The sequence below is a fragment of the Oreochromis aureus genome, linkage group 16 (genome assembly GCF_013358895.1).
Source record: "Oreochromis aureus strain Israel breed Guangdong linkage group 16, ZZ_aureus, whole genome shotgun sequence".
Classification (NCBI taxonomy): domain Eukaryota; kingdom Metazoa; phylum Chordata; class Actinopteri; order Cichliformes; family Cichlidae; genus Oreochromis; species Oreochromis aureus.
In genome coordinates this window covers 31047283-31061353 of record NC_052957.1, presented here as the reverse complement: position 1 = coordinate 31061353, position 14071 = coordinate 31047283, and the positions used below count along the sequence as shown (strand labels likewise).

The 14071-nt window shown below is 40.0% G+C and overlaps 1 long non-coding RNA gene across 1 annotated transcript; it reads left to right on the top strand.

Annotated features, from left to right (window-relative positions):
• Positions 1-4421: 4421 nt before the first annotated feature.
• LOC120433480 lies at positions 4422-12897 on the top strand. The gene is made up of 3 exons (XR_005608592.1): positions 4422-4703; positions 12576-12681; positions 12758-12897. It is a non-coding gene; the product is annotated as an uncharacterized LOC120433480 (long non-coding RNA).
• The last annotated feature ends 1174 nt before the right edge of the window (positions 12898-14071 follow it).

Sequence of the window (14071 nt, the reverse complement as noted above, 5' to 3'; positions counted from 1 at the left end):
AGTTGCCCGAGCTCTGTTCTCCTTTATGCTGTCGTACTGTGTTCTGTCTGTTATGTAAAGGCAGATTTAAAATGGGCAGGTACCATTACAAAAAGGAATTAGAAGCTGAACATATATAGGATTGATTTTAAAAACCAGTATAAAAATTGTAGCGACAGTGGTTCATTCTAGGTAAAAGCCTCACAGATGTCTGATATACAAACTATGTTTCACTCTACAAAAATGTATTTTGGGTTGTGTTACAGGAGAAATTCATTAAAAATATTTTTTTCCATGTCACTTTTTTTAATCAAATAGTAGATTATCTTCTATAAAACATATATGATGTAAAAACATCTAATTGATATATTTATATAAATGTTAAAGGTTTTAAATTCAAGATTATAATCTCACCTTCTCTCTCTCTCTTTCTCTCTGTCTTTCTGTGTATTTCTTTATTCTTGTTTCACACTCTTTTTCACAGTGAATGTGCGTCCAGATGGAGTGTGTGCCTTGCTCTCAGATGGTCTTCTGTCTGATCATCCCCCATACACCTCCATGTTTCACCCCACTGCAGGCAAGCACAAGCAAAAGCACACCATCTCTTTTTTTTTCTCTGACGCACACAAACACACAATAACTTCATAAGAAGCAAATTAATAACTGGATATGACCCTCTTTATTTCCAGACAACCTTGCTTCTCAGTGGCACTGATTCCATAAGGTGTTGGAAACCTTTCTTTAAAATTCAGCCTCATGACAACATGAATGCTTCACATCACTTCTGCGGAGTCATCAGCTAGCCGTAAATGCTGTCAACCTCTTACTACACTGAATCAAAGGGGTTGTCTCAGGGTACACTTACAGATATGGTTAGAAGTTCATATATGACCATCACGGTCTTACAATATCTTGTAATCTGACAACACCAACTTCTTGTTAGTGAAGACTGTCTACAACTGGTAGGCATTTTAGAAAAGCCAAATGCCTTCTGGAGAAAGGTTTTATGGTAAGAAAAAAAAATGCTATATGACCACAATGACTAGAGGTATGACTGGAGGAATAAAGGTTTTCAAACCTAAGAACACCACACCAGCTGTCAAGCATGGTGGTGGTAGTACCATGCTCTGCTCTGTTTTGCTGCCAGTGGTACTGGTACATTGCACAAACTGGGTGAAATAATGAATAAGGAGGACTACCTCCAAATTCTTCAACTTTACCTCAAATCAACAGCTAGAAATTTGAAATTTGGACACATTTGAGACAAGGTTGACAAACACACATCGAACTGGTTTTGAAATGGATAAAGCTTCTGGAATAGCTTCCCTAAAGCACTGACCAGAACCCTATTGAAAATTTGTGGATTATGTTTAAAAGCTGGGTCTGTGAAAACAACCAATTGAAATGAACACTACCATTTCTGACAGGAAGACAGGTCAAATATCCAGCCAGAAGCTTGTTGATGGCTACCAAAAGCATATGGTTGAGGTCGACGTACGACCTGCCAAGGGACATTTAACCAAATATTAGTGGAAGCATATGTATGTATGTATGAATTAATAAAAATCCAAAATAAATTCTACTCGTGCACCCAATCATTCCACATTAGAAAAATAACATTTTGACATCCCACATTACCATGACATCCATGCCTACAATGATTCTTTGTAAACTCACCATAACTGTAAGTCCACTGAACTAACGGTGCTGTTTATGAAACCAGTCACTTCCAACTGAAAAAGCAATGTTGTCACAAAACAAAAGTCAACTTTAACAATTAGAAGGGGCTAAACTGGAGCTATAAAGAGGATAATCAGACAGTCTGTGGCATTCAAACTATTGATTGGTGAAAAAGTGTGCAGTTGGGCAAGAAACCCATTACATCAACATTGCTGTTGACACATCGCTGGTTGGGTCCCTGGATTCATGTTGTTAATGTAAAATTATGGCTCAAATGAAGCTTCTCCAGCTTTAGCAAGAATTAAACAAGCCTCCAGCTGTCCAACTTTGGTAATCATGTGCCCACAGTTGTAAGAAGAGTAACCATAACCTTTCTGTGAGCTTGTAGGAGGCTGAAGGCTGACCTTGCTACTGTACAGTGCAATTCTATCTGCATAACTGAATCTCTGCTTTTCATTTTTCACACCCTTCTAAGGATGCATTCATACATTTTCATTTTTTAAACTGTATGTTTCCTTGCTAATGTGCCTAAGAATGCCTATTGCATGGGTATTTACATACCCTAAGTAAGGCTTCCTGTGCTTGTGTAATAATAAACAAAGCAATGCACGTTATATAGCACTTTCCTGAAAAAGTTGCAAAGTGCTTTGCATTAAGATTTAAACAAGAATGAAAAACTGTGAAAATACCAAAAGAAAGACATAATTAAAACAAAGAATGTAGGCGTAGTAGCATGACTAAAATGCAAAATTTAGCTGCAGAACAGCTGCTAGCATAAACAACAAGGTCAGCAACACCTCTAATTCATTATGTCCATGTTGAATTAACCACTGCTAGTCAAGGCAGATGTCTTTATTTTCTTTTTGAAAAGGGTCATTTTAAAGAGCCATGACAGATTGTCAGGGAAGAGCTATTAGGCCACAACACCAAACAATGGGGTCTACTTTCTACCCTAAAAGCAAAGCTGTCAAACTTAAGCGTAAATGTCAGCGTTTCCCCCCCAAGTCTTATAGGTGTCGTAAACAGTATAATGTGGATGTAAGGTGTAAAAAGAAAACATAGTTTGAACATGACCTGGCTAGACTAGGCTTTCTGCTGTGCATGAAGTCCCTGAGAAAACTTTTCTCTCTTGTGATGTTTGATGTGAACGTTAGTGAAGGCTCCTGACCTTTAGTTATGTTTCACACTCATGCTGATTATGCATGAATTGGCAAGTGTACAGGTGTTTCTAATGAGGGGCTTCTTGAGTGAGCCTTCCTTTCCATCAGTCACTGAGCATCACCTTCGACAGCATGTTGTTAAAGTCTGAACGATTCCACATTACAAGAGTATACTTATAGCAATTTTCAACACCATATTGAAGGTTTTTCTTGTCCCGCTGAGTGCAATCTGTGACTGATAATTAGCATTTCCAGTTGTCAGGAGTACAACAACTTTGTCTTAAAATTAGTATTATGTTCTGATGAATCTCCTCCTGCTTTTTGTCATGTGATTATAGTTCTCTGCATTTTCTCAGTAGAGCTTTTCTTAATTATTCTTTCTGTTTGTGCACAATGATGGCTTCTTTGTATGTATGCATTGTGACAGACTCATTCCCATTGATCGGTTGACACTGAAGCAAAAATGCAACAGGGTTCCTTAAGTTTGCCTGCAGCAAGTCCCACAGCTTTACATGTAGCAAATCATGCCAGCACACACTGGGAAACACTTGATGCATTTTTTTTAATCCAAAAAATGTTAAAAGGAATCTGCATGTGATCTGCAGTACACATGGCTTTGTGACTAAAGGTAACATGAAGAGGTGATAAAACGGGGAGAAAGATTTTCTCGCATAAAGGTTTTCGATTGCAGTGTGTTATAATTGTGTATCAGAGGGGAAGTAAATCCAGACATATTCAGTGAGGTCAGGCAGGTCAAATTCCTCAGGAAGAGAATGTGGAGACGAAGACAGAAACATGGGAACTCGGGAACCCACCCTGCAGCTCTCGCTGCACCCAGCGTTAACTGTTGCTTAGAAACCAAACAGCGCTCCTTACTTTTTTCCTCCCTTTCTTTCTTTCTGGTTGGTAAACCTACAATTTTCATTATGATTTGCTATTAAGTGAAGCGGTGTGGAACTCTTCAGGCAAATTGGTCTGTTGGTATTCAGGTACGACGGGGAGTTCTCCAACAATTGTGTTCTGATTGTGGCAAACATTCGCTCCGAGTCTAAAATACTGGGTGTGGTTGGCAAAGAACAGTGATGTGTGCATGTAGCAGAAAAGAGGTTAATAAAGATAAGGAGAAAAGGAGATACAGCGAAGAAGTAGAAGGCAGTTGAATAGACATGACAACAGGGGATTCCTGGTCTGAGTATTCTTTATTCTTTTGTGGGAAGCTTCAGTACACAAAAACAGACCTACACTGAAAATCAGAGAACTGTCATCCCGGTTCTTTCTTTTTCTCATTTAACATCCTAAAGGATTTCATCATGGGTTACATTTTCAAGTATCAGGTGCTCTGTTTTCTCCTAACCCCCTTTTCTTCAAAGCTGTCATTATTTTCAACCCAGAGGGCTTTATGCCATCTTTATTGGTGAAATTGTCAAGGGAGCTGAAAGTGAAGTTTTGTCAAAGAATACTGTAGCGAGCACAAGGTCAAGCACCTCCCCAAATGTTCTTGCAGTTACACATGCAATTACGTAATGTTACGTAATCTAAAAATCGAAAGGGGATTTGAAACTACAACCCTCCTCTAACTCTCTGTTAAATTTGCACCAAATCTAAAAGAAACATCCACTGTATTTATGAGTTTTCTCATCTTTGATGTGAAGCAGAGAGGAGGGTGGAGGATGGAAAACTAGGGGGAGGCAGAAGAGAGTAACAGCACTGGGGCGGACAAAGTGGAGGACGATGTAGGTGTAAAAGGAGCTGAGGAGAGGCGGCAGAACTGACACACAAAGGTGGATGTTGTTTCATTTCCAGGGAGATGTTCTCCCATGAGTCCTCTGCCTCCTCCATGTACATCCACAGAACAGCCGAACCCTGCAGCATGTGGCCACTGAGGTAGGGATTTCTCTGGCTGTTATCTTTGTTGACTCTCAGAAAACACACAGGTAAGATACAAGGTTAAGTACATGGGGAGGAGGATAAGGATCCGACATTATACTGCGTAATATGTAACCCTGGGGAAGTGGTGGGAGAAGTGTGAGAGTGGTAAAAGCAATGGCGGTGTGTCAGATGTGAGGTATGCTGAACTCTAACAAAATGAGACAACTCTTGACAGATTTGAACATCAGCAGTTTTCCTTTTTCTTTTTGATAATAAACAATAATGTAGATCTGTCCCTAAAAATCCTACTTGAATCTTATCTGTGCGATTTAAATAGAAAAAAGCAAAGAATGTTGTTAGACCCATGTAAGGTTGTGTGCCATGTTCATTTCCATGAAACTGACGCTTTGGGTTAAACCTTTTTTAGTGTTTAGTACATTAGTCTTCTAAATGGAATTTGTTCTGCCGAACCACTGAAATGCTCTTCACACTACATATTAATGTCATAACATTGGTGACATTTTTACAGAAAGGCAAGCAAAGACACCCCCCACACCCCTACTTCCTCCAGTGTTTAACAGAACAAAGCGAATCAGATTAGAGCATTTTCTTATTTTACTGCTTGCCTTTTTTCCATTTCTTTTATACACGCTGAAAGCCTCCTGCTCATTTTAAATACTTTATATTCTGTTTAATCTCCAGTAATCCATCCCCCCCCAACTGTTAATAGGTTCAGAAAACAAGATTACATCTTTATTTATTATAAATATTAAATATATTACTATCTAATAAAAAAACTCAGCTGAATCTACAGATATATATATATGTATACACAAAGAAAAACAATCAGGCAAATGAAGGTGGTGTATTAGCAAAAGAGCTATTTAAACAGCAACCAATTGATTTACCAGAGATGCTAATCTGAAAGTGCTTGCTGAAGCTGTACCGGTTCAATTTGCATGTTTTATTGAACCAGAGAGTTTAGGAGCTGACATCTCCTCTCCATCATCAAGGCTTTATTTAGTAACATACTAAACGAGTTAACAAAAACGTCTTCACACTGCACTCTAACTCCTTTACTTCAAACATGCTGGTCAGTAAGAGAAAAATTATGATATGATGCTCGTCCACTTGATCAGTAACTGATCTCAGAGCAGCGAAAACAGAGCCAGCGGTAGCTTGTTTAGCACACTAATCTCCCATCATTCTCCTGTGAAAGACCTGAGTTTTATGCACAATACACATAGACAAACAACCAGAAAAAAAACACTGCTGACCTCTCAGCTTGAAAAGTCAAGCCATTGTTAACAGGACACAGACGTGGCCATAAAATTGTGACATGCAGATTTCAGTGCAATCAAAGGCAAGCCTGCTTCCTCCAACAATAGTCACTCGTGGCCAGAAGATGCCAGAAATTAAAGTAAAAGTTAGTAAAGGAAATATGCAAACAAGTGAGAAGCGTCATGGCAGCACTCAACCTGAGATGAATGGAAAGGGATCACTTTCACTTTAGTTTTAATTGATGTCTGTTTTTTGACTGGCAATCACTGGTTGCAATGTGTGTCTTGAAAGAACACCACTGACATTAGCTAAAAAAAAGCTTACTCTTTAAAGCGTAATAAGATACCTATAGTTTTAGCATATTAGTGTAATATCTAAAACCACAAAATATAATCTACTTGAGTCATGTTTAGTGAATGATTTATTTTTGCTGTTGCTACTATAATAATAATAATAATACATTTTATTTGACGGCGCCTTTCAAAAACCCAAGGTCACCTTACAAAAGAACAAAGTTAATAAAAGAAGCAATAGTCATAAAATACATACAATAAGTTAAAAATGCAAAACAGAACTTGACAACAGATAAAATAAGCACTAAAGCGAATAAGTCAGTTTGAACAGATGTGTTTTGAGTTGTGACTTAAATGCGGGAAGAGACATGCAACATGCCACTATGTTCTCAAAAGTTTATTGTAGAACCTGTGTACGGCATGTCAGTGTTGATTATTGCCCTAAAACACAGAAAAACTGAACTTACAATTAAAAGATAAAATTAAGTATCACTTAGATTTTTTCCAAGATGCCAAATGACTTCTAAAGAACTTGTTACATTGAGTCAGTCTGCCCCCAACCAGTCGAGGCAGATGGCTGCCCCTCCCTGTACCTGGTTCTGCTGGAGGTTTCTTCCTGTTAAAAGGGAGTTTTTCCTTCCCCCTGTTGTTCATAGGGGGGTCATATAATTGTTGCCGTTTTCTCTGTTTTCTTTTTATTATTGTATGGTCTTTATCTTTTTATAAAGTACCTATTGTTGTGATTTGTCACCATAGAAATAAAATTGATTTGAAGTTGCTTCAATTTCTTGGAATTATTGGTCTGCTTACCTATTGATTGAGCTATCCGATCCACTTGCACTTGCTCTACCACCAGCTGGTTACAGTTCGTGTGCCAGAGGAAGAAAATAGCAGTGCAGTCTACAGCGTGGATATGGATATTACTTTTATTTTTATTGCACAAAAGGATGCAGATGCAATGGTAAAGTGCAAATTATCCAGGACAGAAGCAACTGCATTATGTTGCAACACAAAATTGTTTCTTTTCAAGCACCTGCACAGACAGCATGCTAACGTTAAGCTAGCCAGGAGCCCAGAGTGATAATAAAGCTGAGTGAATGCCAACTTTTTTTTCCCTCAACCTTAAAAAGTAACAAACTGATAAACAGTCAGGCTGCAGCCTCCACTTTGCATGTTCTCCCCGTGTTTGCGTGGGTTTCCTCCGGGTACTCCGGCTTCCTCCCACCGTCCAAAGACATGCAGTTTGAGGGGATAGGTTAATTGGATACTCCAAATTGTCACTAGGTGTGAATGTGAGCGTGAATGGTTGTCTGTCCCTGTGTGGTGGCCCTGCGACAGACTGGCGACCTGTCCAGGGTGTACCCCGCTTCTCGCCCTATGACAGCTGGGATAGGCTCCAGCGTCCCCCGCGACCCTGGAAAGGATAAGCGGAAGCGAATGGATGGATGGATTTTAACCTGTTGCCTCACCTTGAGGTTGGCAAATCTGTCTATCACTTTTTGGTGATCAACTCTCTCAAGCAGTTTAACAGTTTCTGTTTTGCTTGTCACTATTCCCTGTCTGTTTTCTTACCTGGTTCTTCCTGACCTTGTACTTTCTCCTCACGTTCCCCTCTTTCCTCTCTCCCTCTTTGGACTGACAATCATACACAAATAGATTGTATTCAATTAGATGAAAAAATTAAATTAATATGAAAAAACAAATACTATTAAGATCACTAATAAAAAAAGTCCTCTCTCAGTGTACTTTCAACCAAAAGGCAAATAACCAAACCACATGTACATCTAATAAAAGATATAAATATTGAAACACTGATCCAACATCATTCTTGATTGACGGATCATTTGTTCTTACACTTTTACCTGAATGTTGCTCCTGGGTTTAATATCGGCACATACGACAAAATAACCAGCTTCTCTCATTCCATTTCAAACAGGACAGTGGCAACAACAGTAGGCTACAGACAATTTTAAGTTTTAGATTTTAAATAGGCTGTATACATTTCAATGGGAGCAACAGGACGGTCAGACAGTGGCGGTCCTAGCCTGGCACCCCGGGCGAACACTCCCTCAGCAAATGGGCGATAGAAAACCGATCGGTGCCTATGCCATTCACAAAATGCACTGGATAACGTCGGGGCAGCATGAGTACGAGCAAAAAAATTTTTTTTTGCCGTTGCCCGTGATGCCGCCCCCCACCACGATGCCGCCCCAGGCAACCGCCCGTGTCGCCCGTATCAAAAACCGCTACTGCAGTCAGATGTCGCTGATTTTACTACAGAGCAGGACGGATTGCAGGGTAGCAAACATCGTCGGAAAACACGTTTTCAACACTGCAGGTTATCTGGTGTAATGTTTTTCAGCTAACTCCTACCTAACTATATAAAGAGTAACTGAAGGTTAAATGCAGCTAATATGTCCCGTTTTAAGCCAGGCACTTACACCTCCGCTCTGCTGCGTCTCAGGCTACGTCCACACGTACCCGGGTATTTTTGAAAACAAGATTTTTCTATGCGTTTGCACCTTTCGTCCACACGTAAACGGCGTTTTCGGTCACTGAAAATGGAGATTTCTAAAAACGCCTGCCAGGGTGGAGATTTTCGAAAACTCCGTTTTTGCATTTAGGTGTGGACAAGAAAAACGGAGAAAACGCAGCGTCAAAGGTGTGCCTTTTTTGACGTCACACTGTGCGCCACGTTATTGTTTTGGTGAAATTAATTTCTACAATACTGTTACTATTAATTGTACTCTCTGCAGTGTTTAAATGCTTACATATACACACACACAGTTACTGTCCCTCCACACATACGATTCGGTTCTGCTTCTATGACCCATATTTGTTTACTATTTCCCACCGAGGCTTCTACACTTTTGATTGGCCAACATTTCTACACGGTTAGGAATATATGGCCACCTGTTGCTTTGGCATGTTCCTAGCAGCGTTTTCCTTCATTTCTGCGTTTAAGTGTGGACGGGATTATTTTTTAAAACGAAAACGGAAAATCTCAGTTTTCAAAAATACCCGCGTACGTGTGGACGTAGCCTCAGCCACCATCGCTCTGGCAGCAACGGAGCTAGAGCCAGAGTAGGGGAGAGGCGAGCTGGAACAAACCATTTTGGAAGAGGGGGGGTTATCTATACTTTTGTTGTTAAAATGTTACGTCTCAACCAAGTACTGTATGCTTTTTATATTTTTAGTAGTGTGTCACACAAACAGCAAATATTGTCAAGAAAAGTAAGAAATCTTTGGGGGTGCTTTGATTCAGCACCCCCAAAAATGGGCTAAAATCGCCCCTGGTCCAAGCAGAACCACTGTGGATCCCTTTGTGCTGGTTTTTATCTTTGTGTTCCTCCGTAAATACTAAGAGAAAGATCATATGTTTATCCTTATTAGAATAGAGATTTGTGTATTTGCATTGGCGTGTGAGAATGCAGCCTAGGTTTACTGTATACTGTAAACTGGTAATTATCAGGCAATGCGTTTAGGGTCATTTTGTGGAGAAACGTAATGTAACGAGTAGTTACATTACTATGATAGAGTTCTGTGCCTTTTTGGGGGGCCAAAAGAGAATTTCCAAATACATTAGAACATGCCACATTTGTCAGCTGACTGTAGAGCCTATTCAAGCAGATAAGCCTGCACCTTTGTGTCCTGTTCCAGAAATTTCCACGCCTTTTGAGCATTTGCTTATTGACTGCGTGGCCACATTACCTATGTCAAAAGCAGGAAATGTATGTATGTATGTATGTATTTATTAACTGTGATGTAGTTAAGTACTTATTACCTGGCTGCCTACCTGATAAGCAACATTACCACTGGTTAAAGCACTGCCTCAGTTTATCTCTGTTTTTTGACATCCTAAAGATTGTTCAGAGTGATCGAGGGACAAATTTCACATCAAAAATGTTTGGAGAGATATGGAAGCTGTTTCAGGTGAAAAATGCCCAGTCCACTTCTTACCATTCAAAAAGTCAGGTAGCTTTTGAAAGGTTTCATCAAACCCTGAATTTCTTGTTGTGTGCTTATTGTACAAACCTGGACCGTGACTGGGACGAGGGACTGCCTTGGCTCATGCTAGCAGCTCAAGAAGTTAACCAGGCCAGTACTGGGTTTAGCCCAAATGAATTGGTTTTTGGTCCCACTGTTTGGGGTTCTCTAGCAGTTTTATAGGATGATTCGAAGACACTACCACCTCCTGTAAACCTTGCAGACTATGTTAATGGCTTTAGGAGGAGGCTGTATGAAGCTGGAAGGCAGGTGAAAGTTTATGTGAAAAGATCACAAACACAGGTCAAAAAAACTATTTGACTGTGGAGTGGAAATGTTTGAGTTTACCAGGGCAACAGTAACTTACTTGGCACCCCAGTACCAGGGACATAGGGGTGGAGATTCCATTTCATCGGCTGTAACACAAGGTCGTTATGCAAGTACCGTCATGTGTGATATCCACAGAAATGTAAGAAACTCTGCTAAATGTTCATATAAACCTTTTCTACGACCACCAAACACAGCAAAACAACAAACAATTCAAAAAACAGTTATGTCATTTTGCGAAATGTCCGTAAACACAAACAGCCGAGCCTCATGTGCACGGAACTCTGGCTAACCAATCAAACAATACATTTCCTAAAAGTTGAAATCTCACAGATTCCAAAACTGCAAGTTTTGTCACACTCAGACCAAAATTTACACAAAAGAAGACCACAAAAAACAATAATGTGAAATCAGATTTTTTTTCCATTGCTTCCAAAACAAAAACATCCATTTGAGACTACAGCTTGTTTCCTGACTAACTCAATCTCTCACAATGACTAAGAGCCATTTCCCGTCAAAAATCGCCATTTTCTGCCCAGTTACAGACATTTGATTGGACAAGGGCGAATGTCATAAATTTAGCATCACATGTATTTCCTGCCTTGCAGCTGCTGATTGGTGGAACTGATGTAAACACTGTGACATTACCGTGATTGTATTGGCTCAAATGATTAAAAAGAGGGGTCAATCATGCAAATCGGCCAATAGAAGCCAAAGTTACAGGCCCTCAGAGTTTAAAGGAAAAGGGATATTTCCAAATGGCGATTACGCAAAGGGACAAAAGGTCTAATGTACGTGAGTGTGTGGGTAATTTTTAAAAAAATATTCAAAAAACATGCATTTTTAGGCATATAAATAAAGTCATATCGTTTCTGCTGTTCAATACCTAAGAAATTTCAACTCACAGATGGTGCCAAAATGTGCCAAATGGCAAAACGCCTGACTATGAGTTTATAAAACCCACTGTGACATTTCTGTGTTTCACTTCAGTAGCATCAATCTTTTCACAGATAATGTTTATATGTTGGTAACTGGTTTTCTGGAGTTTATTGTCTACTGAAGCATATTTTCAAAGTGGTTATATGCAATGAAATCCATAAATAAATTAGGCAAGGAAAAAAATCTTCTATGTTCTAGCATCAGTAGCTTTGACACAGTAACACCTGCTGTAATATTTACACCTCTGATAGAATCTCACAAGTGTTAGCTTTATTTTGATACCAAGACTTTTTACAGAGAGATTTTAATTGCAGAGAAATACACTATTCATTTTGGACATGTCATTTCCGAGCAGGAACCTCAGAAAGACCCTTTGGGCTTAAGAGGTTAGCTAGTGAGCTTGGTGAAAGACAGAGATGAGTTGGTGCCTGAGGTACCGCATTCAAACATTCCCGCCTCACTCCTTTGTTGTGATGATCTCATACCAGCCCAAAGAGCAGATATTGATGTATTGCAACAGTCGTTTGCAAATGTGTTTTCCCCCCTGTCAATTTACACCACCATTATACAGCACCACGCTGAGACTTGCCTGGGCGTGATGGTGCCCTCACAGTGCTACAGGTTACCTGAACACAAAAGAAAAGCACTTCAGAAAGACTAACCTGCTATGCGAGTAATGGGAGTAATTAAAGAGTCTAACAGCAAATGGCATAGCCCCATAGTTCTTATCATGAAAGATGGCTGTGTATGGCTCTGTGTAGATTTCATCAAAGGTGAATGACGTTTCAATATTCGATGCTTATTCCATGCCTTAGGTTAACAAGGTCTTGGATAAGTTAGGTACTGCTTGTTTTTTCACAGCAATGGATTTGACCAAGGGCTACTGTCTCCGGATTCCAAGAAAAATATGGGGTTCCCCACTTCGTATCAATTTGTCACCAAATTGTGAATACAGCATGGGGTACCACTTGGGGGATAGGCAGGTTTGTCCTCACACCTCACCTCTCGCCTATCCCAGTAACTGTGTGTGTATGGGTGTGCTGGGTTTTGTGTCTTGTAGGGACTGATCTAGGTTCCGGCCTTCTGGTTTCCACACACCTGTGGATAGTCATGCACCTGAAACTGATGACTTCCTATTCTTTGCTGGATAGTTCCTCCTACCACAGGTAGGGAAGCCTCCTGCACTGTATGTATTGACGACTAACCTTTGAACAAAACTCACCCGGCACTCTTTGTGCTCAGGTCTCTTGGTAATTACCTGAGTTGGGAATCTGGAGTGAAACATCTGGAAACTGCCAGAGAGCTGTCTGTGTCTGGGGAGTCTGGGAGCATCACTACTGCTTGAATTCTTGTTGCTGGACATTCCGCACTGCAAATAAATGGATATAAAGCTTGAAAGTCGAGTCCTGCATTTGAGTCCTGCCTGAGTTGTGTTTATGGCATATAATGAACTACTAGAAACTTGCCAGCATCCAGTGTATAATCAGCTTTAGTGATTTGAATGATCTGCCCCTTTAAATGGAAGAACTACCACTGTGTGTTTTATATGGCTGCCACGATTAGTTGACTAGTCACGATTACGTCGACTATCAAAATCGTCAACAACTAATTTAATAGTCGACACGTTGTTTGAAGCTTTGTAAGAAGATCCCGAAAGATGCAGGAATAAGCAGTAGGATTTAAGAGTGTTATAACGGACTGAAACAGAAGGTGACAACACTGCATGTACAAAGATGCCAGCTGCCGTTAAACCCCGAAGAAGAAGAAGCAGTCTCCGGTATCGTAGCTGTGTACAAATTCAGGATGCCTGAATTTGTACACAGCTACGACGCGAAGGCTGTCCAAATTCAAAGGCTCTTCCAAATGCAGCCGACAAATGCGTCCTTCATTTCCCCAGATTTGAAAGATGTATCCTTCGTGCCCCAGCCTATCCCAGAATTCATAGCGCGGCCCCTCCAATTCCAGTTTCCAACAATGGCGGCAGCTACTTAGTTTTAAGCTACTTAGTTTGTACTCATATTACTCTTTCTGGGTCACGAAATAAACTTTTAAGATATTTTCAGGCGAGAACGTAGCTGTGTAAACTTCAAATATCTGCTCGGTTTATCAAGACATCAAGTGCTCCCACATTTTCGTTCAAGGCTCACTAGAGCCGGCGAGAACACCGAACTCCCGGCACATCGTTTTCAGATCCCCGCGGTCTTTCACTACTCAGGTTAAACATGATATATAAGTCACCTAGATAACTTAAAAATGTTATTGTTTGGCTTTTTTCAGTGTTTTATTTGTTCCTGAGTAAATCAGTTTGGCTGAGATTAAAGTCATAGTTTTCACACAGCTGAATAAACGTCACCCAGAAAACTGATTAAACTGAAGTGTGAGATGGTCGAGAATTTCTTCCAGTGTCCTGTTATATTTTAGTGAGCAAGAAGCAGACAGCTGAGTTTATTAAACCTCACTGAGACAATCTGCAAATTTCATTAAAAGTTTAATAAACTATCATCTTGTCTTTATTTTTAGTTAGCACATACCTTAAACACTTCAAGCTGTAAGCTA